General features: G+C 46.3%; 1 pseudogene; it reads right to left on the bottom strand.

The window, feature by feature from the left end:
- The window catches only part of LOC120910626, a 45,717-nt pseudogene extending 26,216 nt beyond the window's left edge, over positions 1-19,501 (bottom strand).
- Between the last annotated feature and the right edge of the window lie 5,312 nt (positions 19,502-24,813).

A 24,813-nucleotide genomic window follows, 5' to 3' on the forward strand; every position in this document is an offset into this window, starting at 1 on the left:
CCAATATCTATGCGAAAAAATAAAAGCCCATAACCCCAATCGCATTCTGCGATCCACCAATCAAAACCTACTCCAGATACCCAAAGCCAGATACAAGTCCAAAGGCGATCGAAGATTTGCAGTCCAGGGACCTTGCCTGTGGAACGCACTACCAACCACCATCCGACTGGAGGGGAACCACTTGGCCTTCAGGAGAAAGATTAAAACCCATCTCTTCTGAGGTCAAGGGGTTCCTTACCCATGAAATGGATACAGCGCCCAGAGGCGATTCAGTTTGCATGTGTTGCGCTTTACAAGTCTCTCTCTCTCTCTCGCTTATATATACATTTGGATAGAGTGATGCATATACCTATACTACCTGTCAGGACCTGAATCATCTGCTGGTTGCATTTTGGTACCCTGGGCGAGGGGTTGTAGCTCCAGAGTCCACCAGCAGGTGTCTCCTAGCAGCCAGCACTTTCTATCAATCTGTCTCCACCTGATGCTGGCTGCTGGGAGGGTATTTAGTCCCTTCTCTGCTATTACATTTTACATCACTATTTTGCTTTGCTAGTAAGATGCTGCTTGCCATTTTCCTTCTACTGATCATGCTCTTGCCCTGAATCCTGTACCCAGCACCCCACTGCCTTATATCTGCTCCCCTTAACCGTTTCACCACCCCACATCAGGCAGCTTTGTCTCTGAGGATCTTACAACTCTCCCCTCAAGGTAACTAGTAAATGGCTCCTCTGATCTCCTACCAGATCATTTCTTTATTCATGGGCCTTAGTCAGAGAGTGAGGAAACAACGAGAACTGTTATTTATAGGAGTGACAGTGATGAGGGGATTATAGGACGAGGGTCAGGTGTATATAGTGTAAGGTTTAGGACTCATAATATTGGTATTCAGTAATCAGTGGTGGGTGAAATGTTTACCGGAGGCAAGTTGCAGAGATCCCACCCCGCTGCCTCCCATCTCCTGAGACTGCACTCAGTGACTTGGGTGTGAGACTATACAGACATATCCCTCCACCCGGCACAGCCAGCAAATAACAGAGCAAGTAACCCGGGAGAATAGTTCTGTTAGAGATCTCACTATACCCGGGCATGGGGCAGAAGACCCAAGGTACATACCCCAAGTGTCTAGGTCAAGCAACGCCTATGGTGAAAATCAACATTTTGCTTTGAGCTGAACCCCAGAATCTCCATAAATCCAGTCTAGAGACATAAATTGTGTCTGCAGCACAGAGAAGGAAGATTATCCGAGAGAAATACAGGACGGGGAACACAGCTCAGGAAAGTGACCAGGGGATTACAGGCTGATATCACCCAGTCCCCGCCCTACTCTGGACCAATCAGTGAGCAGTATGGGTGGAGGAATGGATTTAGTGTTAATGACCCACCTGTGCTGATCTCTGTAGGAGTGTCCTCCTCTATAAATGTCCCCGTTATTCCATCCTCCTCCATAGACTGCTGATCATCCCTCACATACGTCTCTTCTTCTTCTGATTTCACCTCAAATTCTATATCGATTGGATCTCCACTCTAAACCAAGAGAATGAGAGAGAATATCATCTGTAAGATATAAACTTACATACAAAATCCACACATCATCTCCACCAGTCCATGTTCTAGATGCTCCGCCCCACCAACCTTGTAACAGTGAGGGATGGTGTGGCCTTCTTGTGTGGAATCCCGGGAATACAGAGGACGGGGAGATCTCTCTGGGGGGTTTCTGTAGCTGGATGACTCCACCATGGTGTCCTGGTACAGATCTTTGTGTCCTTCTGGAAACTCCTCCAGTACCCCATCATCCTCCTCTTTTATCTCTTCTTTAATAACAAGTTTAAAATCTCTCAGGTTTCCACTCTGAATATAGAATAAAAATTACATCAATGGTAACAATGCAGATAATGTACAGATCCTAATGATACTATCAGTGATTGTTCCTCATCTACCTGATGATGGTGGGGGATGGTGTGACCTTCCTGTGTGGAATCCCGGGAATACAGAGGACGGGGACATCTCTCTGGTGGGTTCCCATTACTGGATCCATCTGTAGGAAACACACACACTGACTGAATACATTGTTTCTATGTGTTTATCAGATGATGGGGGATCTAGGTGGAGCCTCCGTACTGCTCTCTCCTTTACAATAAAGTCTCCTCTTACCCGGTGATGTGAGGGGCGGCTGATTCTCCATCATGACGTCCTTGTAGAGATCCTTGTGTCCTTCTAAATACTCCTACATAGGGAAATAGACAGTGACATCCTGACACCTTATAGGAACCTGACACACACAATGATACAGTCACCATCCAGACACACCCCTTGTCTGTTACTGGATAATGTCCCAGAATCCTCAGCACCGCTCACCTCTCCTGTCAGCAGCTCCATCATCTTCTTGGTGACTTCTAGAATCTTTTCCATGTTGTGTCTCTCAGGTTTTAGGGAGTCACATGGAGGCACTGTGATGGTCATATAATCACCTGACTTCACAAGAGGAAATCTCTGTATTGGGGAACCAATAGGAATATCATGTTAGAATCCCAGAATCCTCCTCACCTCTCCGGTCAGGTCTGTGTTTTATTAATAGAGATAAGAGTGATGTCATGTGATCTCCCAGAATCCTCCTCACCTCTCCGGTTAGGTCTGTGTTTTATTAATAGAGATAAGAGTGATGTCATGTGACCTCCCAGAATCCTCCTCACCCCTCCGGTCAGGTCTGTGTTTTATTAATAGAGATAAGAGTGATGTCATGTGACCTCCCAGAATCCTCCTCACCTCTCCGGTCAGGTCTGTGTTTTATTAATAGAGATAAGAGTGATGTCATGTGACCTCCCAGAATCCTCCTCACCTCTCCGGTCAGGTCTGTGTATTATTAATAGAGATAAGAGTGATGTCATGAGACCTCCCAGAATCCTCCTCACCCCTCCGGTCAGGTCTGTGTTTTATTAATAGAGATAAGAGTGATGTCATGTGACCTCCCAGAATCCTCCTCACCTCTCCGGTCAGGTCTGTTTTATTAATAGAGATAAGAGTGATGTCATGTGACCTCCCAGAATCCTCCTCACCTCTCCGGTCAGCAGGTAGATGATCTCCAGGGTAAGGTTTAGTATCCTCTCAGTCATGTGACTCCGGTCCTCCTCCATCCCCATTGGTCATGTGATCTATACAGGTTACCTGTAGACCAAGAATTAATGAGAGAATTATCTGGACTGTACTGGTTGTACAATATTAGGATGGGGGTGTATGAGGGATAATATGAGGGTTTCTATCATGTAAGAACAGTACCCCCAGTAGGATTACACTTAAAGGAACATTCCTTTTAGCATATGTAATGGTTTTAGCGTCCGGGCGCCTCTTACCCTTTGTCTATAGAACCCCCCGTCCCCAATAAAAGTGGTATAATCCGTTATCAAATTCAAGTATGCCTATAAAATCAATGGTCTAATGCACCAATTAAAATAAACATTAACAGCGCTAGTTGTAAGCCCTTCGTGCTTAAACCAATAATGTGTTACCACATCCTGCTAAAAAATATCTGGAGTCTCTGATGCCAAATATCAATAAGAATTGCCACATAAATGAACTAAGTGGAACTTCAAAACAATGACAGAGTCCTCAATGCAAAGGTTCTGCTCTAAATAAAACAGTCCTGAATGCAAATAAAGTCTGCTCTGGAATCAATAGACAATGATGGATGTCTCAGATGTTAGCATGCACAAAACCGCAGGGTTCTTTCACCAGTCCTACAAAATACAATGTTGCGTAACACTTCTGCAATGATTGTGCTGTTATATAAATTTGACTCGTAGGGATCCCCTAAGGGACCTCACTCACCAGATAGATGGTATCAATAGGCACGGATCGCTGGCTGTCTTTCAGCAGAGTATTCAGATACAGCTGGATCTCTCCTCCGTCCTTCTCCTGTCACCTGATAGTCTCTGAAGGTGCTCAAATTCATGTAATCATGTAAGGATAAGAGAGAGACCCGGGATCCCGCGCACCTGATTGGACGATTAGATCACGTGGTCACATGAATTTGAGCACCTCCAGAGACTATCAGGTGACAGGAGAAGGACGGAGGAGAGATCCAGCTGTATCTGAATACTCTGCTGAAAGACAGCCAGCGATCCGTGCCTATTGATACCATCTATCTGGTGAGTGAGGTCCCTTAGGGCAGTGGTTCTCAACCGTCTAATACTATGACCCCTTGATAAAATTTCCCAAGTTGTGGGGACCCCGAACAGTAGATTATTTTTGTAGCGTGGGTTGTCAGCACCCAAGCCATGACAAGTAATTTTCGCCTAAACCACAGACATTTAGCGCTCCCTGAGTCCTTTTAATGGCAACTTTAATCACACTCACTGTGTCTCCGGCTTCACTGTGTCTCTGACTTTGTGGTTTCTCGCAGCAGTGACACCTATGCCGAAATCAGGAGATGGGGTCTCCTCTAGCCCATCCCACTTCACATTCCTCACCAGTCAGCTGACCTCAAGTCTCTGCCCCAGCCATGCTGTGAACTGAATGGGCACCTGCGAAGAGGCTGAGTGGGCAGCCGTGGGCTCCAGGAACAACCCAGCTGGGCAGCCACAGGCTCCAGGGACAGCCCAGCTGGGCGGCTGCAAAAAGGCTGGAAGAGTGGTGCGGGCTTCAGGAATAGCCCAGGATTCTGTGACCCCTGGCAAATTATCATTTGACCCCCGAGGGGGTCCCGACCCCCAGGTTGAGAACCACTGCCTTAGGGGATCCCTACGAGTCAAATTTATATAACAGCACAATCATTGCAGAAGTGTTACGCAACATTGTATTTTGTAGGACTGGTGAAAGAACCCTGCGGTTTTGTGCATGCTAACATCTGAGACATCCATCATTGTCTATTGATTCCAGAGCAGACTTTATTTGCATTCAGGACTGTTTTATTTAGAGCAGAACCTTTGCATTGAGGACTCTGTCATTGTTTTGAAGTTCCACTTAGTTCATTTATGTGGCAATTCTTATTGATATTTGGCATCAGAGACTCCAAATATTTTTTAGCAGGATGTGGTAACACATTATTGGTTTAAGCACGAAGGGCTTACAACTAGCGCTGTTAATGTTTATTTTAATTGGTGCATTAGACCATTGATTTTATAGGCATACTTGAATTTGATAACTTTGGTAATTATAATAGCTGCTGCACTGCTTCTTTTTTTTCCTTTATAATGACTGGCGATTCCTGGTGCATACCCAAAATCGCATAAGTCATTATCCATTAGTGCGCTGGGTCAGTATTTATTGCCTGACTTCGGCCAGGTGTTTTTTACTGATTTTCTTTTTTGGTATAATCCGTTAATATAGACTAATGAGGCAAGAAGGTGATTGGTGGGAAATGTGACAAATCACCATAATGATGTTGGGGGATGTTCTGCCCCTGAAGGGGTTAATCTAAGTTTCCACACTATATATGTGTGTATCATCATCTGCTGGAGATAAAAGACGTCACAGTGACTATGGAGGAAGAGAAAATAAGATCTTATTACCTCATGTGCTGCCTCTTCCAGTGATGTCTTCCCTATTCGTTATCTTGACTCACCTCTCACCCGGAACTTCCTATTCATACCCGACATCACTTCCTGTCTGTAGCTGACATCACTTCCTGTCTTCCATGGAGACTTCCTTTCTCTATGGTAGAAGTGAGATCACCACCTTGAGGAGCTCAGAGGAACTGCAGTCCCAAAAAACGTCTTGTAGTGTGAACACGGCCTTGTGCTGTGTGTGTATGTACTGTATATCCTTATAGATGTGGTCATCTCCACTCCCACCAAGGGGGGTAGAAACACATACCTCACAATACTCACGGATTCTGTGGGACTTTCCCACATAGACTAAGGTGACCAGATTTTTCAAATGAAATCCGGGGACATATTTTTTCTTTACTAGTAATGGCAACAATCAGCGACTCTCTGCCCGTCGCCGCCCGCCTCACAGCCTCTCAAGTCTTACTCTTCGGGCCCCGGCTACTGATGGATAAGGAGCGGAGGAAGATCACTCTGCCAGGGAAGGCAAGGAGATAGGCAGGTGGCTGGCCAGGATTTGAGCCAAGGCAGAAGAACATGAGAGCGAAGCTAAATGGGCATGTGCCCGAAACTGAAGAAATATTCCCTCCGCTCCGACCAGCACATGATCATCATAAAGGAGCACAGATAATGGTAAAAATACAACCGCCCTATGCTAGTAGGCACGGCGGAGCGGGGGTGTGTAATTCTATTTTTTTTATTTTAATTCTGCACTGATTGTCTTCGAAATTGCCCCTGCCCCCTATTAAATCCAATCTGGGGACAAAACCAGGGACAGACTTGGTCCGGGGACAGTGTCCTCAATCAGGGGACTGTCCCCTGAAACTGGGGATGTCTGGTCACCCTAACATAGACACTATTTTCCCACAGTCCCGCGATAGGAGAAATGTTCCCGCAAACGAAGATGAGCGAAGGAGGTAGGAAGATATCACCCTGACCCCCCCCCCTGCTCCCGCTTATCCTCCAATGTCAGGTGGTTGGCTGTAGCTCCCCTTGTAAACTGTATTGTCAGTCGATCGTCCCGCAGAAGCACCTCCCCCTCGCTTATCAACTCTGATGGCAGGGGGAAAAAATTATCACCGTCTCAGCTTATACTCGAGTAATTACGGTATCCCCCTCCATCCTATGGAAAGCCCATAAGGCGGTTTTTCGGGGCAGGTGCATAGCGTTTGCCTCGGCTATGAAGAAAGACGCAATGGCAGCCAACCTGCGGGCTCAAGGGGAGCTCAAGGCCTTGGAACTTTGCCTGCAGGTCTCTCCGTCCCTACCACTACTTAAAAAAATTGTATGTCTCCGCACAACACTTGGAGACCTCGCAATTGGCCAAGTTGAAAAAGCACTGCGAAGACTGAAACAGCTCTATTACGATAAAGGTAACAAGGCCCACTCCCTCTTGGCCCGTAAGCTGGCTGAACATTTGGTCATGACTACACCCCATCAAATCACTCCAGGCCTCAGATCTCCTTTCCCTTAATGCACCCATCTCAGATGAGGGGCTCACCTCCACCATTAAATCCTTGCCCACTCATAAATCCTCGGGCTCCCTCTACCATATTTACTGAAGCTGCCCCAAGATTGTACCCTATTGGACGGAGACACAACTCCTGCTATCCCGCCTTTTGAGGGTGCAGGTCCCCTTGACTCCAAAACTATTTTTACTGGGTGTATCACCCCTATAGATTTCCAAAACATCCAAAAAATTCCTTAGACACACCGTGATGGAGTTGATAAAATGATTATTTTATGTCTATGTAATCTCTCTCTTTTAAACACTCAAATATTATTAAGCCGCGTACACACGACAATTTTTCATGTCATGGGAGTAACAACGTTTTTCCTCGACGTCATTCAAGTCAGAGCCTGCCTTGCATACACATGATCGTGAAAAAAAAATGCTCGAGCAAAGCGCGGTGACATACAACGGCACTATATAGGGGAAGTTCCATTCGGATGGCGCCACCCTTTGGGCTGCTTTTGGGTTAGTAAAAGTTTGGTGAGAGACGATTCGCACTTTTTAGCCTTTGTGCTTTTCAGTCCGTTACAGCGTGACGAATGTGCTATCTCCATTACGAACGCTAGTTTTACCAGAACGAGCGCTCTCCCGTCTCATAACTTGCTTCTGAGCATGCGTGTTTTCCCCCCGTCGTTAAAGCCTACACACGACGTGAAAAACAACGACGTGAAAAACTAGAGCATGTTCTAAATTTTTAATGCCCATTATTCACGACGAGAAAAATGCTCTGGAGCCCACACATGGTCGTTTTTAATGACCAATTTAAAAAATGGCACTTTTCTCGTCATGAAAAACAGTCGTGGGTACGCGGCATTAGGCCTCGTACACACGACCGTTTTCCTCGGCAAAATCCATCAAGAATAATGCTGGCAGAGCATTTTTGACAAGAAAAACGGTCGTGTGTTTGTTTTTCGTCGAGAAAACTCTTCGTGGATCTCGACGAAAAAAAAAAGAGAACATGTTCTCTTTTTTCTCATCGGGAGTCTACATTTCTTCGTCATGTTTCTGGTCGGGCTGGTTTACGACGAGAAAAACACGTTCGTGTGTATGCTTAGAAACCTGCGCATGCTCAGAATAAAGTATGAGACGGGAGCGCACCTTCGGTAAAAGTAGCGTTCGTAATGGAGATAGCACATTCGTCACGCTGTAACAGACTCAAAAGCACGAATCGTCTCTTACCAAACTTTTACTTAACACACGGTAACATGAGATTAGCAAAAGCAGCCCCAAGGGTTGTGCCAGTGGAATCGAACTTCCCCTTTATAGTGCTGTCGTATGTGTTGTACATCACCGTGTTTGAGAACGACAAGATTTTGTCTTGACAGTGTGTATGCAAAGAAAGCTTGACAAGATTCTCGACAAGCCTGACAAGAAACTCGTCGAGGAAAACTACGTTTCTTTTACGATGAGATTCTCGGTCGTGTGTACGAGGCATGATTCTCTTTTCTTTTTTTATTCTTTTTTTCCTTTCATGTTGCGAGATATATGTGTGTGTTTTGGTGATCACGTGAGAAACAGTAGTATTTTCCTTGACTAAAAATTATGACAAAGGTATTTAAAATGAGAAACAGATGTCTTCCCCACTCCTCACTCCCTTGACCCCCTCCTTTCTGCCCCTCCCACCGTGCAAAGAAAATGGCTGATTTCCTCGTGGCAAAAACAGATGTCACAGGAAAAGGGCCATATATGGATGAGCCAATAAGATACACACATATGTGATGACGTTTGCTTACGTCATGTTGTTTATATAAGGGGCTGGTACCTGGAAATAAAGGCCTGTTGGAGTTGAGAAGGTTCTTGTACTGGTCAGTGTGATCCCTTTCGCATGCATGCTCTCTCTCATCCACATGAATTTGGCTCAGCGGCAGAATTTAACATGTGTCCAAGGAATTGGACCAAGGAAAAAGTCTATTACAACATACTCACAGCTGCCCGATGCCCTCCACTGGAAACGGCGCTCCCCACCCTCCCAGGAAGACCTGTACACTAGAATAAAAGATGTGGAACTTATGGAAAAAATGACAGCCAGGCTACAGGATAGGCTGGAAATGCACGATAAGGTCTGGGAGGAGCGGCACCGCCGGGAGAATCCGCCATGAGCCGATGGACAAGTTCCTACCCTTCTTTCTTTTTCACCTACTCACTTTTCTATCCTGCTCTTTTATTTGTCTTTTTCTGTCCGGGGGGGTTGCATAGAAACTAGAAAGCCTTTTGGCTAAGATCAAGTGTAGTATCTGTTCGTATCAGTTGCCAGTAGGTGGTGCTATGCTGACTGTCCCCAGTACCAGGCAAGGGGGAAAGGGATGGCAGTCGGCGGACGCTAAGCCTGCTGGCGTGGAGGTGAAAACCTTCTGATTTGGACAGAGAGGCATGAGGTCGAAGCTGGAGGGCTGGGCCCCTGGCCTGGATTTGGTGGTGCCTGCCCCAGTCAGTTGTTCGGGAGAGAACCCTTGCTCCTCTTTTGGCCTGGAGGAGTGGGTAGTATTTCCCGAATGTGATTAGGTGGGAGGGATGGGGGTTGTGGGTAGTAGCCTGCTTAGGTGGGCTCTCCCTGACCTCTTCTCCTACCTTCCTTTTTTGACACCTGCCTCTAGGGCCGAGCCTTTTGGCTAGGACCAGGGGAATTTTTGTTCCTGGCCGGAGGGCCGGCCATTGTATTGCACGGTGGCCACTTTCCACTCACTCTCCCACCTTCCTTCTCCCCCACTTTCTTTTTTATTTTACCCCTGTTTGTCTTTTTTTGTTTGGTGCACTGCACTTTATGTGTGGCGAGTAGGGTGCCGGTCCTCGGGCCTGCTCTGAAAGTCTTGGGAGTGGGTGGACATGGCCTTTTGGCTTAGTTCAGGGTTGTGTATTCATACAATGTAAGCACTGGCTAGATTGTTGCTCTAGCGATTTCTGTGCACCGCTGCATTCGGTCTATGTTAATTTGCTGATTGATATGACCAATAAAAAATGTTATTGGAAAAAAAAAAAAAACACAGGGGCAGATTTTTGCCACTAGATGGAGCCGATGAGCCAATATTTGACATGACCGGAGGAACGCGTGTCACATTCATTCTACAATTTGTTTTATAATAGATCCCTAAATGTCTGTGAAATCTTCCACCACAAAATGTAATGAGAGGGAATGACTCCATTTTTATTTAAAATGCTTAGAGGACTGCCTTCTAAGTGGTGGAGTTAACGCGTTTCGTCCTGGAAGATGACTTGAGAAAACAGACCTCTTGCAAGAAAATAATAGACCTCTAAGTCTCCATACCACAAAATGTACTCAGCCAATGAGAGGTAATGACTCCATTTTTATTTTAAAAAGCCTAGAGGACCGCCTTTTATGTGGTGGGGTTAACGCGTTTAGTCCTGGAAAACAACTTGAGAAAACAGACCTCTTGCAAGAGTTTCCACCACAAAATGTACTCAGCCAATGAGAGGTGATGACTCCAATTTTATTTTTCTCCTGCTATTAATGGCCAACACGGTACAACACTTCATCCATGTCTTTGGTGATCTCTGATCTCCTTATGAAGTGTTTCTTACATGATGAAGATCAGCCATGGAGTATATCTGAGGTGTATATCAGGGTGTGCTTCTTCCCCACATGTCCAGCAACATTCATATACAAGACATTTCCCGCACTCACTAATACACCTCGAGGGTTGTGTGGGACCCCTGATGTACAGGAAGACAGGACTTCAGTGAGGAACATTTCCCTCACTCAGGACAGGAATACGGCTTCTCTCCAGTGTGAGATCTCTGATGTTTGTAAAAATTGGACCGATCTGAAAAACATTTCCCACACTCTAGACAGGAATACGGCTTATCCCCTGTGTGAGATCTCTGATGGTTATTTAAACTGGACTTATCTGAAAAACATTTTCCGCACTCAGGACAGGAATACGGCTTCTCCCCCGTGTGCAATCTCTGATGTTTATATAAACTGGACTTCTCTGAAAAACATTTCTCGCACTCAGGACAGAAAAAAGGCTTCTCCCCCGTGTGCGATCTCCGATGTACGGAAAGCTTGGATTTCTCTGAAAAACATTTCCCGCACTCAGAACAGGAAAAAGGCTTCTCCCCCGTGTGAGATCTCTGATGTGTGGAAAGACTGGACTTATGTGAAAAACATTTCCCACACTCTAGACAGGAATACGGCTTTTCCCCTGTGTGAGATCTCTGATGGTTATATAAACTGGACTTCTCTGAAAAACATTTCCCGCACTCAGGACAGGAAAAAGGCTTCTCCCCCGTGTGTGATCTCTGATGTGCAGAAAGCTTGGACCTCTCCGAAAAACATTTCTCGCACTCAGGACAGAAAAAAGGCTTCTCCCCCGTGTGCGATTTCTGATGTGTGGAAAGACTGGACTTATGTGAAAAACATTTCCCGCAGTCAGAACAGGAATACGGCTTCTCACCTGTGTGAGATATGTTATGGTCTTTAAGCTGGTATTTTAAACGGAAACATTTCCCGCACTCAGAACAGGAAAAAGGCTTCTCCCCCGTGTGCGATCTCTGATGTGTGGAAAGACTGGACTGCTGTGAAAAACATTTCCCGCACTCAGAACAGTAATACGGCTTCTCACCTGTGTGAGATCTGTTATGCTCTTTAAGCTGGTATTTTAAACGGAAACACTTCCCGCACTCAGTACAGGGAAACTTCTTTTCGGCACCGTCCTGCACAGTCTGAGGTTTCTCAGGATAAGAGGAATACGATGGTCCAGCTACACTGTGTGGTGCCGGATGGACATTTGCGGTAGACAGGGTTTCTCCTGGATTATTTCGCTTATGAGATATCCAATGTCTGATAAGAATTGATTTCTGTGCAAAACATTTCCCGCACTCAGAACAGGAAAAAGGTTTCTCCCCCGTGTGAGTTCTTCGATGTGCGGAAAGATGGGATTTCCTTGAAAAACATTTCCCGCACTCAGAACAGGAATACGGCTTCTCACCTGTGTGAGTTCTTTTATGCTGTTTAAGCTGGTATATTAAACGGAAACACTTCCCGCACTCAGTACAGGGAAACTTCTTTTCGGCACCGTCCCGCACAGTCTGAGGTTCCTCAGGATAAAAGGAATATGATGGTCCGGCACCGTCCCGCACAGTCTGAGGTTCCTCAGGATAAGAGGAATACGATGGTCCGGCACCGTCCCACACAGTCTGAGGTTCCTCAGGATAAAAGGAATACGATGGTCCGGCACCGTCCCGCACAGTCGGAGGTTCCTCAGGATAAAAGGAATATGATGGTCCGGCACCGTCCCGCACAGTCTGAGGTTCCTCAGGATAAGAGGAATACGATGGTCCGGCACCGTCCCGCACAGTCTGAGGTTCCTCAGAATAAGAGGAGTACGATGGTCTGGCACCGTCCCGCACAGTCTGAGGTTCCTCAGGATAAGAGGAATACGATGGTCCGGCACTGTCCCGCACAGTCTGAGGTTCCTCAGGATAAGAGGAATACGATGGTCCATCTACACTGTGTGGTGTCGGATGGACATTTGAGGTAGTCGGGTTTTCTCCTGGACTATACTGTGTGATGTCCTCATCTTCTACTTTACAGTCTGGAGACAAAGTGAGACAATCCTCTGAGGGTTTCCTCATCTCCCGTCCATCTACTAAAATAGAAACACAAAGATTAGTACTAGACAAAATGTGTTGGGACTTTCAATGAGGCAGTGGCTAAAATTAGACCACTGTCTCCATCCCTAGTAGTTGTATAAAAATGGGAGGGGGAGGGAAAAAGGGTAGAATATGCATCAGCGTAAAAAACAGCATAACATTGGGACTGTAAGTGAGACCACGGCTAGTAGTATATACCATGGTCTCTATCCCTAATGCTTGTAGAAAGAGAGAGCGTATATTGGGGAAAGAGGGGGGAGGGGGGAAAGAAAAGGAATAGGAATTATGGGACTTTGACATGAAACACACCACCGGAATATAATGAATTAATTAATAGGGTAACATTACATTTATTGGATACAATAGAGCATACCAAGCAGTGAACATACATCACAGTAGATAATATACAGATAATGATCGGCATGATATAACATAATAATACCTATGGTGTAACATAGTACGCATCACTCTATCCAAATTGATATATAAGCTATAAAATAGAGCAGCCCTCAAAATTTCACTCGCCTGCTCGCATTTTGCGAGTAAATTTTGAGGGCTGGTGAGTGTGGGCTGCCTGGGAGCAGGGGGGGGCGAGCGAGGAGAGGAGAGTCGCGTCGCCGCTGCTGTCGCCGCCGCCTGTTTGTTAATAGCGCAGGGAACATTACAGGTTTCAATTCAATAGCTGTGTTCCCCGCCGCACGTGTCAGCGCCTCCCCCTTATCCGGGCACTTTTTTCATAGACAGATCACCCATCCCAGGATTGGATGGGTGATCTGTCTATCAAAGTTTCCCGGACAAGGGGGAGGGGTTGTATATGATGCTCGCGGCAGCTATTGATTTGAAAGCTGTAATGTTCCCCGTGGTTTGAACAACGCGGCGGCGGCTCCGGCTCCTCTCCTACCCTACTCAGCACAGGTAGGCTGTAATGTGGGGTGACTCCTGGCTGCAATTGTGGGGGGTCTCCTGGCTGCAAATGGGGGGGACTCCTGGCTGCAATGTGGGGGGGGGGGACTCCTGGCTGTAATGTGGGGGGGACTCCTGGCTGTAATGTGGGGGGGACTCCTGGCTGCAATTGTGGGGGGAACTCCTGGCTGCAATTGTGGGGGGAACTCCTGGCTGCAATTGTGGGGGGAACTCCTGGCTGTAATGTGGGGGGACTCCTGGCTGTAATGTGGGGGGGACTCCTGGCTGTAATGTGGGGGGGACTCCTGGCTGCAATGAAGGGGGAACTCCTGGCTGCAATTGTGGGGACATTTTGCTGCACTGGGGACACATGCTGAATTGGTAGACATGGGCAGGCTGCATTTTTGGGCACGGATAAAATTGTTGTTAATATTTTATTTTTTTAACTTCATTCTGCATAAAACATTTAAGTGCCATTTCACGAGATTTATAAGGGCGTGTCTAGGGGCGGGATTAGGGGTGGGACATGGTAGGAGTTGGACGGGGCAACTGGTGGTGAGTACACCTTGAGGCCTGGCTAGTAGCTCAGGACTTGAAATTTTGAGCCCTGAAATAGAGGATATGTAGACCTAATTATCGAAGCACGTGATTAACATGATCGTGGTTGACGAGATATAAATTAATTGATTCATAATTCTCAGATATAAAAATCGCATGATATGATAAAGTTGCTGTGACATAACATCAGTAAAATGTCAGTTTATAGCTTATATATCAATTTGGCTAGAGTGATGCATATACCTATACTACCTGTCAGGACCTGAATCATCTGCTGGTTACATTTTGGTACCCTGGGCGAGGGGTTGTAGCTCCAGAGTCCACCAGCAGGTGTCTCCTAGCAGCCAGCACTTTCTATCAATCTGTCTCCACCTGATGCCGGCTGCTGGGAGGGGATTTAGTCCCTTCTCTGCTATTACATTTTACATCACTATTTTGCTTTGCTAGTAAGATGCTGCTTGCCATTTTTCCTTCTACTGATCATGCTCTTGCCCTGAATCCTGTACCCAGCACCCCACTGCCTTATATCTGCTCCCCTTAACCCTTTCACCTCCCCACATCAGACAGCTTTGTCTCTGAGGATCTTACAACTCCCCCCCTCAAGGTAACTAGTAAATGGGTCCTCTGATCTCCTACCAGATCACTTCTTTATTCATGGACCTTAGTCAGAGAGTGAGGAAACAACGACAACTGTCTTTTATAGGAGTGACAGTGATGAGGGGATTATAGGACGAGGGTCAGGTGTATATAGTGTAAGGTTTAGGACTCATAATATTGGTGTTCAGTAATCAGTGGCGGATGAAATGATTACTGGAGACAAGTTGCAGAGATCCCACACCGCTGCCTCCCATCTCCTGAGACTGCACTCAGTGACTTGGGTCTGAGACTATACAGACATATCCCTCCACCCGGCACAGCCAGCAAATAACAGAGCAAGTTTTTTTTTATTTCGAAAGCCCATGGCGTGTGAAACACACTCAAAAAACTTCACCCAGTGCCAAAAAAAATTGCACATATGAGAGAGTGAGTGAGAAACGTATATAGCGCAACACATGCGAACTGAATCGCCTCTGGGCGCTTGGTATCCATTCTCTGGGCCTTCAGAAGAGATGGGTCTTGATTTTTCTCCTGAAGGCCATATAACAATAACAAAGCAAGTAACCCAGGAGAATTCTTCTGTCAGAGATCTCACTAGACCCGGGTAAGGGGCAGAAGACCCAAGGTACATACCCCAGGTGTCTAAGCTGAGCAACGCCTATGGTGAAAATCAACATTTTGCTTTGAGCTGAACCCCAGAATCTCCATAAATCCAGTCTAGAGACATAAATTGTGTCTGCAGCACAGAGAAGGAAGATTATCCGAGAGAAATACAGGAATACAGGACAGGGAACACAGCTCAGGAAAGCGACCAGGGGATTACAGGCTGATATCACCCAGTCCCCGCCCTACTCTGGACCAATCAGTGAGCAGTATGGGTGGAGGAATGGATTTAGTGTTAATGACCCACCTGTGCTGATCTCTGTAGGAGTGTCCTCCTCTATAAATGTCCCTGTTATTCCATCCTCCTCCATAGACTGCTGATCATCCCTCACATACGTCTCTTCTTCTGATTTCACCTCAAATTCTATATCGATTGGATCTCCACTCTAAACCAAGAGAATGAGAGAGAAAATCATCTGTAAGATATAAACTTACATACAAAATCCACACATCATCTCCACCAGTCCATGTTCTAGATGCTCCGTCCCACCGACCTTGTAACAGTGGGGGATGGTGTGACCTTCCTGTGTGGAATCCCGGGAATACAGAGGACGGGGACATCTCTCTGGTGGGTTTCTGTAGCTGGATGACTCCACCATGCTGTCCTGGTACAGATCTTTGTGTTCTTCCTTCATCAGCCCATCCTCATCATCCTCCTCTTTTATCTCTTCTTTCACCTCAACTTTAGGATCTCTCAGGTTTCCACTCTGAATATAGAATAAAAATGACATCAATGGTAACAATGCAGATAATATACAGATCCTAATGATACTATCAGTGATTGTTTCTCATCTACCTGATGATAGTGGGGGATGGTGTGACCTTCCTGTGTGGAATCCCGGGAATACAGAGGACGGGGACATCTCTCTGGTGGGTTCCCATTACTGGATCCATCTGTAGGAAACACACACACTGACTGAATACATTGTTTCTATGTGTTTATCAGATGATGGGGGATCTAGGTGGAGCCTCCGTACTGCTCTCTCCTTTACAATAAAGTCTCCTCTTACCCGGTGATGTGAGGGGCGGCTGATTGTCCATCATGACGTCCTTGTAGAGATCCTTGTGTCCTTCTAAATACTCCCACTCCTCCATGGAGAAATAGACAGTGACATCCTGACACCTTATAGGAACCTGACACACACAATGATACAGTCACCATCCAGACACACCCCTTGTCTGTTACTGGATAATGTCCCAGAATCCTCCTCACCTCTCCTGTCAGCAGCTCCATCATCTTCTTGGTGACTTCTAGAATCTTCTCCATGTTGTGTCTCTCGGGTTTTAGGGAGTCACATGGAGGCACTGTGATGGTCATATAATCACCTGGCTTCACAAGAGGAAATCTCTGTATTGAGGAACCAATAGGAATATCATGTTAGAATCCCAGAATCCTCCTCACCTCTCCGGTCAGGTCTGTGTTTTATTAATAGAGATAAGAGTGATGTCATGGGATCTCCCAGAATCCTCCTCACCCCTCCGGTCAGGTCTGTGTTTTATTAATAGAGATAAGAGTGATGTCATGTCACCTCCCAGAATCCTCCTCACCCCTCCGGTCAGGTCTATGTTTTATTAATAGAGATAAGAGTGATGTCATGTGACCTCCCAGAATCCTCCTCACCTCTCCGGTCAGCAGGTAGATGATCTCCAGGGTGAGGTTTAGTATCCTCTCAGTCATGTGACTCCGGTCCTCCTCCATCCCCATTGGTCATGTGATCTATACAGGTTACCTGTAGACCAAGAATTAATGATATATAGCACAGCACCCAATATCATCCCCACTAAACTGCTGAAAGAAAGTGCCAATATACTGGCACCAGCTATCACGCAGCTCATAAACCAATCATTCAAGGAGGGCATGGTGCCCACCTTGCTGAAACAAGGTACAATAAAACCAATTCTAAAAAAACCTACCCTCGACCCCAAAGACCCAAACAACCGGAGGCCCATAACAGCTCCAAATGTCTTCTCCAAGGTAATGGAGAAAGTAGTTGTACAACAGCTGCAACTGCATTCAGACACCCATAAATTACTCGACCCGTTTCAATCAGACTTCCGTCCGGGTCACGGAACAGAAACGGCGCTGCTCAAAATATGGGATGACGCTCTAGAGGCCGCAGACGAAGGAGAATTTTCTCTCTTGATACTGCTGGACCTAAGCGCGGCTTTTGACACTGTAGACCACGGACTACTACTGGCTAGGCTAGCTGAGGTAGCCGGAGTCGTTGAAGGTGTTTTACCCTGGTTCTCCTCCTTCTTGGAAAACCGATCACAAATAGTGAAACTGGGGTCTTTCACTTCTGAAAAACGTACGGTGTCATGCGGAGTCCCTCAGGGATCTCCCTTATCGCCCGTATTGTTTAATATCTATCTTCGCCCCCTCTTTGAAATCATCAGTAACCAGAAATTACTTTACCACTCCTATGCAGACGACACACAACTGTATTTCCGCATCTGCAACAAAAAGGATCATTCTCTTGGACTAGACTCGAAATGCCTCACTCTAATAGATAACTGGATGACAAACAGTTATCTCAAACTCAATGGTTCGAAAACAGAACTTCTCCTGTTTCACGCTAACCGGAAAAATCACCCCGCGTCAACATGGACTCCCCCGCCCATTCTGGGTAAAACTATCACCCCTAGCACCAAAGTCAAAAGTCTCAGAGTCATTTTCGATACCTACATGACAATGGATGCACAAATAGGGTCAGTAGTCAGCTGATCCCACCATCTGCTGCGCCTACTACGCAGACTCACGCCCTTTATCCCGAAAGAGGACATTGCAGTCGTGGTGGGAACAATCATCAATTCCAGACTCGACTACGCAAATGCCCTCTACCTAGGACTCCCCAAATACCAAATCACTCGTCTGCAAGTCGTTCAAAATACGGCCGCTCGACTAGTGACTGGAAAAAAACATGTGAATCAATCTCACCTTCACTGAGATCCCTTCATTGGTTGCCAGTAAAAGACAGAATCACTTTCAAGGCACTCTGTCTAATACATAAGTGTATTCAAGGAAACGCCCCCCAATAGCAATGCGAAAAAATAAAAGCCCATAACCCCAATCGCATTCTGCGATCCACCAATCAAAACCTCCTCCAGATACCCAAAGCCAGATCCAAGTCCAAAGGAGATCGAAGATTTGCAGTCCAGGGACCTCGCCTGTGGAATGCACTACCAACCACCATCCGACTGGAGTCGGACCACTTGGCCTTCAGGAGAAAGATTAAAACCCATCTCTTCTGAGGTCAAGGGGTTCCTTACCCATGAAATGGATACAGCGCCCAGAGGCGATTCAGTTTGCATGTGTTGCGCTTTACAAGTCTCTCACTTACTCACTCAGAATGATGAGGACTGTACTGGTTGTACAATATTAGGATGGGGGTGTATGAGGGTTTCTATAATGTAAGAACAGCACCCCCCCCCCCCCAGTGGGATTACACTTAAAGGAACATTCCTTTTAGCATATGTAATGGTTTTAGCGTCCGGGCGCCTCTAACCCTTTGTCTATAGAACCCCGTCCCCAATAAAAGTGGTATAATCCGTTAGTATAGACTGATGAGGCGAGAAGTTGATTGGTGGGAAATGTGACACATCACCATAATGATGTTGGGGGATGTTCTGCCCCTGAAGGGGTTAATCTAGGTCTCCACACTATATATGTGTGTATTATCATCTGCTGGAGATAAAAGACGTCACAGTGACTATGGAGGAAGAGGACGGACATGACGGGGTTACTGGGTGTAAATAGAAAATAAGATCTTATTACCTCCTCTGCTGCCTCTTCCAGTGATGTCTTCCTTATTCGTTATCTTGACTCACCTCTCACCCGGAACTTCCTATTCATACCCGACATCACTTCCTGTCTGTAGCTGACATCACTTCCTGTCTTCCATGGAGACTTCCTTTCTCTATGGTAGAAGTGAGATCACCACCTTGAGGAGCTCAGAGGAACTGCAGTCCCAAAAAATATCTTGTAATGTGAACACGGCCTTGTGCTGTGTGTGTATGTACTGTATATCCTTATAGATGGGGTCATCTCCACTCCCACCAAGGGGGATAGAAACACATACCTCACAATACTCACGGATTCTGTGGGACTTTCCCACATAGACACTATTTTCCCACAGTCCGGCGATAGGAGAAAAGTTCCCGCAAACAAAGATAAGCGAAGGAGGTAGGAAGATATCACGCAGACCCCCCCCCCCTGCTCCCGCTTATCCTCTAATGTCAGGCGGTTGGCTGTAGCTCCCCTTGTAAACGGTATTGTCGGCCGATTGTCCCGCAGTAGCACCCCCCCCTCGCTCATCAACTCTGATGGCAGGGGGAAAAAAATTATCACCGTCTCGGCTTATACTCGAGTAATTACGGTATCCCCCTCCATCCTATGGAAAGCCCATAAGGCGTTTTTTTCGGGGCAGGTGCATAGCGCTTGCCTCGGCTATGAAGAAAGACGCAATGGAAGCCAAGCTGCGGGCTCAAGGGGAGCTTAAGGCCTTGGAACTTTGCCTGCAGGTCTCTCCGTCCCTACCACTACTTAAACAAATTGTATGTCTCCGCAATTGGCCAAGTTGAAAAAGCACTGCGAAGACTGAAACAGCTCTACTATGATAAAGGTAACAAGGCCCACTCCCTCTTGGCCCGCAAGCTGGCTGAACATTCGGTCACGACTACACCCCATCAAATCAAAAATGGAGAGGGCTGTCTGCTTTCCCATCCCCATGACATTGCCCAAACCTTTGCGGAATTCCACGATCCTCCCTCTCCTGAACCGATTGACCGACTGACCCAATACCTGGAACGTGGAATCCCCCGGCTCCAGGCCTCAGATCTCCTTTCCCTTAATGCACCATCTCAGATGAGGAACTCACCTCCACCATTAAATCCTTGCCCACTCATAAATCCTCGGGTGTGGACGGTCTCCCCTGGGTGACAAGGGCTCCCTCTACCATATTTACTGGAGCTGCCCCAAGACTGTACCCTATTGGACGAAGACACAACTCCTGCTATCCCGCCTTTTGAGGGTGCAGGTCCCTTGACTCCAAAACTATTTTTACTGGGTGTATCACCCCTACAGATTTCCAAAACATCCAAAAAATTGCTTAGACACACTGTGATGGAGTTGATAAAATGATTATTTTATGTCAACACTCAAATATTGTTAAGCCGCATACACACGACCATTTTTCATGTTATGGGAAAAACAATGTTTTTCTCGACATCATTCAAGTCAAGCCTGCCTTGCATACACACGATCGTGAAAAAACATGTACGACGGCACTATATAGGGGAAGTTCCATTCGGATGGCGCCACCCTTTGGGCTGCTTTTGCTGATTTTGTGTTAGTAAAAGTTTGGTGAGAGACGATTCGCGCTTTTCAGTCTTTGTAATGGAAACAGCACATTCGTCACGCTGTAACGGACTGAAAAGCACAAACGCTAGTTTTACCAGAACGAGCGCTCCCGTCTCATAACTTCCTTTTGAGCATGCACATTTTTTCCCCGTCGTTAAAGCCTACACACGACGTGAAAAACGACGACGTGAAAAACTAGAGCATGTTCTAAATTTTTAATGCCCATTATTCACGACGAGAAAAATGCTCTGGAGCCCACACACGGTCGTTTTTAATGACAAATTTAAAAAATGGCATTTTTCTCGTCATGAAAAACAGTCGTGTGTACGCGGCATTAGGCCTCGTACACACGACCGTTTTCCTCGGCAAAATCCATCAAGAATAATGCTGGCAGAGCATTTTTGCCAAGAAAAACGGTCGTGGGTATGTTTTTCGTCGAGAAAACTGTCGTGGATCTCGACGAAAAATAACGAGAACATGTTCTCTTTTTTCTCGCCGGGAGTCTTAATTTCCTCGTCGTGTTTCTGGTCGGGCCGGTTTACGACGAGAAAAACACGTTCGTGTGTATGCTTAGAAACCCACGCATGCAGAGAATAAAGTATGAGACGGGAGCGCACCTTCGGTAAAAGTAGCGTTCGTAATGGAGATAGCACATTCATCACGCTGTAACAGACTGAAAAGCGCGAATCGTCTCTTACCAAAGTTTTACTTAAAAAAAAAAATTCGGGTGAACTCCCGCTTTAACATTAGATTCATGCTCATTTTGTCTAGGGGAATCGGCTAGTTTTTTAAAAACGAAGCAGTACTTACCGTTTTAGAGAGCGATCTTCTCCGCCGCTTCCGGGTATGGTCTTCGGGACTGGGCGTTCCTATTTGATTGACAGTCTTCCGAAAGGCTTCCGACCGTCGCATCTATCGCGTCATGAGTAGCCGAAAGAAGCCGAACTTCGGTGCGGCTCTATACGGCGCCTGCGCACCGACGTTCGGCTACTTTCGGAAAATCGTGACAAGAAAGATGAGACCATTGGAAGCCTGTCGAAAGACTGCCAATCAAATAGGAACGCCCAGTCCCACAGCCCATACCCGGAAGCGGCGGAGAAGAACGCTCTCTAAAACGGTAAGTACTGCTTCGTTTTTAAAAAAACTAGCCGATTCCCCTTCACAAAATGAGCCTCAATCTAATGTTAAAAATTAACATTTCCGGGTGAACCTCCACTTTAAAACGCGGTAACATGAGATTAGCAAAAGCAGCCCCAAGGGTGGCGCCAGTGGAATGGAACTTCCCCTTTATAGTGCCATTGTACGTGTTGCACGTCACCGCGTTTGAGAACGACGGGATTTTGTCTTGACAGTGTGTATGCAAAGAAAGCTTGACAAGATTCTCGACAAGCCTGACAAGGAACTCGTCGAGGAAAACTACGTTTCTTTTACGACGAGATTCTCGGTCGTGTGTACGAGGCATGATTCTCTTTTCTTTTCTTCCTTTCATGTTGCGAGATATATGTGTGTGTTTTGGTGATCACGTGAGAAACAGTAGTATTTTCCTTGACTGAAAATTATGACAGAGGTATTCAAAATGAGAAACAGATGTCTTCCCCACTCCCTTGACCCCCTCCTTTCTGCCCCTCCCACCGTGCAAAGAAAATAGCTGAATTCCTCGTGGCAAAAACAGATGTCACAGGAAAAGGGCCATATATGGATGAGCCAATAATATACACACATATGTGATGACGTTTGCTTACGTCACGTTGTTTATATAAGGGGCTGGGACCCGGAAATAAAGGCCTGTTGGAGTTGAGAAGGAACTTGTACTGGTCAGTGTGATCTTTTTCGCATGCATGCTCTCTCATCCACATGAATTTGGCTCAGCGGCAGAATTTAATTTGTGCCCTGGAATTGGCTTTACAGCTGCCCGATGACTAAGCATTGAACTCCAATGTGAAACGCGTCAGTTATTACCCCACTGTCTACTGTTTTTGTTGTGCCTTTTCCTTTTCATCAATAAAGGCCACCTTTTTAGGCTTATTGGTGTGCGGCTGTCCATACCTTCTTTTCAAGTTTTTGCTTTGTGCATTGCCAGCACCCATCTGTTTCTGAGAGGACATTGATTGCGCTATGCGCTGATCTGGAGCAGCAATCTCCCCCTTCTTGTTTGCCCTACACTGGAAACGGCGCTCCCCACCCTCCCAGGAAGACCTGTACACTAGCATAAAAGATGTGGAACTTATGGAAAAAATTACAGCCAGGCTACAGGATAGGCTGGAAATGCACGATAAGGTCTGGGAGGAGCGGCACCGCCGGGAGAATCCGCCATGAGCCGATGGACAAGCTCCTACCCTTGCCCCCTCCTAGTCTTTCTTTCTTTTTCACCTACTCACTTTTCTATCCTGCTCTTTTATCTGTCTTTTTCTGGCCTTGTAGAGGCCTGTGGCAGTTGCTTAACCACTTGCCACCCGCCTTAAGCAAAAAGACGTCGGCAAAGTGGTTTCAATATCCTGAGTGGACGTCATATGACGTGGCGATCGTTGTTGCAGGGTGTCAGTCTGACTCCCCACAACACTGATCTAGGTAAAGTGTCTCCCACGGAGACTCTTTACCACGTGATCAGCCGTGTCCAATCACGGCTGATCACGATGTAAACAGGAAAAGCCGGTAATTGGCTTTTCCTCACTCGCGTCTGTCAGACGCGAGTAGAGGAGAGCCGATCGGCTGCTCCTCTGACGGGAGGGGGGTTTGTGCCGATCGATTATCAGCACAGCCCCCCCGAGGATGCCCACACTGGACCACCAGGAATGCCACTAGACCACCAGGGATGCAAAACACAGGTATGCCACCCTAGACCACCAGGAATGACAATAACAGAAATAATGGATGCCAATCAGTGCCCACAATGGGCATCACTGATTGGCAGGCATTGTTTGGCATCCATTAGTACAACACATACGTTAATGCCACCTATCAGTGCCCATCCGTGCCACCTATCAGTGCCCATCCATGCTGCCTATCCGTGCCCATCCATGCCGCCTATCAGTGCCCATCCATGCCGCCTATCAGTGCCCATTTGTGCTGCATATTAGTGTCCATCATCAGTGCCCATCAATGCCACCTCATCGGTGCCCATCAGTGCCCGTCAGTGCAGTACCATCAGTGAGGAGAAAACGTTCTTATTTACAATGTTTTATAACAGAAACAAAAAAAAAACAGGGTTTTTTTTCAAAATTTTCAGTCATTTTTAAAAAAATTTGCAGAAAATAAAAATCCCAGAGCTGATCAAATGCCACCAAAAGAAAGCTCTATTAACAATTGCTATTTTATGCAGTTTGTCAGTTTTGATTATTTAACACTTCCAGGGTTGTGTATTCATACAATGTAAGCACTGGCTAGATTGTTGCTCTAGCGATTTCTGTGCACCGCTGCATTCGGTCTATGTTAATTTGCTGATTGATATGACCAATAAAAAATGTTATTGTAAAAAAAATAAAAAACAAACACAGGGGCAGATTTTTGCCACTAGATGGAGCCCATGAGCCAATATTTGGCATGACCAGAGGAACGCGTGTCACATTCATTCTACAATTTGTTTTAAAATAGATCCCTAAATGTCTGTGAAATCTTCCACCACAAAATGTAATGAGAGGGAATGACTCCATTTTTATTTTAAAATGCCTAGAGGACCGCCTTCTAAGTGGTGGAGGTTAACGCGTTTCGTCCTGGAAAACGACTTGAGAAAACAGACCTCTTGCAAGAGTTTCCACCACAAAATGTACTCAGCCAATGAGAGGGAATGACTCCATTTTTTTTTCTCCGGCTATCAATGGCCAACACAGCACAACACTTCATCCATGTCTTTGGTGATCTCTGATCTCCTTATGAAGTGTTTCTTACATGATGAAGATCAGCCATGGAGTATATCTGAGGTGTATATCAGGGTGTGCTTCTTCCCCACATGTCCAGCAACATTCATATACAAGACATTTCCCGCACTCACTAATACACCTCAAGGGTTGTGTGGGACCCCTGATGTACAGGAAGACAGGACTTCAGTGAGGAACATTTCCCTCACTCAGGAC

Source organism: Rana temporaria, chromosome 8 (assembly GCF_905171775.1).
Source record: "Rana temporaria chromosome 8, aRanTem1.1, whole genome shotgun sequence".
NCBI lineage: Eukaryota > Metazoa > Chordata > Amphibia > Anura > Ranidae > Rana > Rana temporaria.